At 40.2% G+C, this 3,276-nt stretch overlaps 1 pseudogene; it reads left to right on the forward strand.

Moving 5' to 3' along the window:
* Nucleotides 1-2,828: 2,828 nt before the first annotated feature.
* On the forward strand, nucleotides 2,829-2,927 carry LOC127109266 (uncharacterized; annotated as a pseudogene).
* Nucleotides 2,928-3,276: the final 349 nt, after the last annotated feature.

Consider the following 3,276-nt stretch of genomic DNA (forward strand, 5'->3'; position numbering starts at 1 on the left):
TTTAGAGAAATCTTTAATGAATCGTCGGTAGAAACCGGCATGTCCTAAGAAGCTTCGTACTTCTCTCACAGTTTTCGGAGGTTGAAGGTTTTCAATTACTTCTATTTTGGCTTTGTCTACTTCAATTCCTCTATTTGATATGATGTGTCCTAAAACAATCCCTTCTTGTACCATAAAGTGACGTTTTTCCCAATTAAGTACTAGGTTTACTTTTACACATCATTCTAGAACTCTTTCTAGGTTTTCAAGACATTCTTCGAAACTTTACCCGCATACGGAAAAGTCATCCATAAAGACTTCCATGATGTTTTCGAGAAAATCGGCGAATATGGCCATCATGCACCTTGGGAAGGTTGCAGGAGCATTGCACAAGCCAAACGACATTCGTCGATAAGCGAAGGTACCAAAAGGACATGTGAACGTTGTCTTTTCTTGGTCATCAGAATGAATTGGTATTTGAAAGAAGCCTGAGTAACCGTCTAGATAGCAGAAATAAGAATGCTTGGCTAGTCGTTCTAACATCTGGTCTATGAATGGTAAAGGAAAATGATCTTTTCGGGTTGCTTTGTTTAGCTTCCTATAGTCAATGCACATTCTCCATCCCGATTCGATTCATTTGGTTATAGTTTCTCCTTTTTCATTTTCGATCACGGTTATACCCCCTTTCTTTGGTACTACGTGTACAGGGCTAACCCATTTGCTATCGGATATAGCATATATAATACCTGCCTCTAATAACTTCGTTACTTCCTTCTTCACTACCTCACTCAGGATCGGGTTTAGTCTCCTCTGATGTTCCCTAGAAGTTTTACAGTCTTCTTCTAGCATGATGCGGTGCATACAAATAGAAGGACTTATCCCTTTAAGATCGGTGATGTTGTATCCTAGTGCGGTTGGATATTTTCTTAAGATATGTAGGAGTTTTTCGGTTTCGAGTTTTCCTAGGTCTGCATTGACTATCACTGGTCGTTCAAGTTCTGAGTCTAGGAATTCATATCTCAGATTTTTGGGAAGTGTTTTCAGGTCGAGGGTTGGTTTCTTAAGGCATTGCGTAGGATCCGATGTTATTGCTAAACATTGGTTCAGTCTGTCTTCTACACGACAGTCAGACAATTCATCATTTTCTAATTCTGTTTCTTTTATGCATTCATCGATGATATCCATGAAGTAACATGTGTCTTCTATTGCAGGTGCTTTCAAAAATTTGGAAAGAATGAACTCAATTTTCTCTTCTCCTACTTCGAAAGTGAGTCGTCCTCGTTTTACGTCTATGATGGCACCGACGGTTGCTAAGAATGGTCTTCCTAATATAATGGGGGTAACTTCATCTTCTCTTATGTCCATAATTATAAAATCGGTTGGGATGTAGAATTGACCTATGCGCACGGGAACATTTTCAAGAATTCCTACGGGATATCTAACGGAATGATCTGCTAATTGCACAAACATTTTAGTTGGTCTTAATTCTCCCATTTCAAGTCTCTTGCATATAGACAAGGGCATAACACTGATACCAGCTCCTAAATCGCATAGAGCTTTGTCTATGACAAATTTTCCGATGTGACAGGGTATAGAGAAACTACCAGGATCTTTAAGTTTAGGAGGCATATTTTGGATTATCGCGCTGCACTCAGCAGTGAGTGTAACGGTTTCGCTATCTTCAAGTTTCCTTTTATTAGAAAGAATTTCTTTTAAGAACTTAGCATATGAGGGCATCTGTGTAATAGCTTTTGTAAAAGGAATTGTGACGTTTAATTGTTTCAGTAGGTCAACAAATTTTTTAAATTGGCCCGCGTCTTTGGTTTTAATTTGCCTTTGAGGATAAGGGATAGGTGGTTTGTAAGGCGGTGGAGGTACATAAGGTTCTTTCTTCTATGGTTTCCTTGTTACACTCTTCCTTTTCCTTAGGTTTACTTTCTTCCTCAGTTGACTTTTTAGAGTTTTGGTTCTCAATCCTTGGGTCAGACGGTCCTTCTACCTCTGTTCCACTTCTTAATATAATTGCATGAGCGTGGCTTTTCGGGTTAGGTTGGGGCTGTCCAGGAAATGTACCAGTTGGGGCAGCAGTAGGCGCTTGTTGTTGAGCTACTTGTGAGATTTGTGTTTCCAGCATTTTGTTATGGGTAGCCAGGGCATCTACTTTACTTGCTAGTTGTTTAATCTGTTCGTTAGTGTGTACATTCTGGTTTAAGAACTCTTTATTGGTTTGCTGTTGAGAAGCTATGAAGTTCTCCATCATGATTTCCAAGTTGGATTTCCTAGGAACGTTATTGTTAGGTGTACATGGGGTCGACTTTTGATATCCAGGAGGTATAGATGGGGCTTGACTGGGAGCTTGATCTGGTGCGTATAAAGCATTATTAGTCTTATATGAAAAATTAGGATGGTTTTTCCAGTTCGAGTTATAGGTATGCGAGTAGGGATTTCCTTGAGCATAGTTCACTTGCTCTGCTTGGATTCCTGTTAGGAGTTGATAATCTGTAGGAGTGTGACCTTGAATTCCACAGACTTCGCAATTTTGAGTTACGGCAACCACGGTGGCTGGAGGTGATACATTTAAACTTTCAATTTTCTGGGCAAGAGCATCCACTTTTACATTAACATGATCAAGGCTACTTATCTCGTATATGCCTCCTTTTGTTTGAGGTTTTTCTACCATTGTTCGGTCGCTTCCCCACTGATAATGATTTTGGGCCATGCTCTCGATAATTTGATAAGCGTCAGCGTAGGGTTTATCCATAAGCGCACCACCTGCGGCGGCGTCTATTGTTAACCTTGTGTTGTATAAGAGACCATTATAGAAGGTATGAATTACTAACCAATCCTCTAAACCATGGTGTGGACAAAGTCTCATCATGTCTTTGTATCTTTCCCATGCTTCGAAAAGAGACTCGTTATCTTTCTGTTAAATCCATTTATCTGGGCTCTTAACATAGCTGTTTTGCTTGGAGGAAAATATCGGGCAAGACAGACTTTCTTCAACTCATTCCATGTGGTGACTGAGTTGGAAGGAAGAGACTGAAGCTATCTTCTAGCTTTATCTCTTAACGAGAAACGAAAGAGACGAAGTCGAATTGCCTCTGAAGTGACACCATTAGCTTTAACAGTATCAGCGTATTGGACGAATACGGATAAATGAAGGTTTGGATCCTCGGTAGGATTTCCAGAAAATTGGTTCTGTTGCACTGCCTGCAACAGCGAAGGTTTAAGTTCGAAGTTATTTGCTTCGATTGCGGGTGGAGCAATACTCGAATGCGACTCATCTTGTGATGGAGC

Source organism: Lathyrus oleraceus, chromosome 7 (genome assembly GCF_024323335.1).
Source record: "Lathyrus oleraceus cultivar Zhongwan6 chromosome 7, CAAS_Psat_ZW6_1.0, whole genome shotgun sequence".
Classification (NCBI taxonomy): domain Eukaryota; kingdom Viridiplantae; phylum Streptophyta; class Magnoliopsida; order Fabales; family Fabaceae; genus Lathyrus; species Lathyrus oleraceus.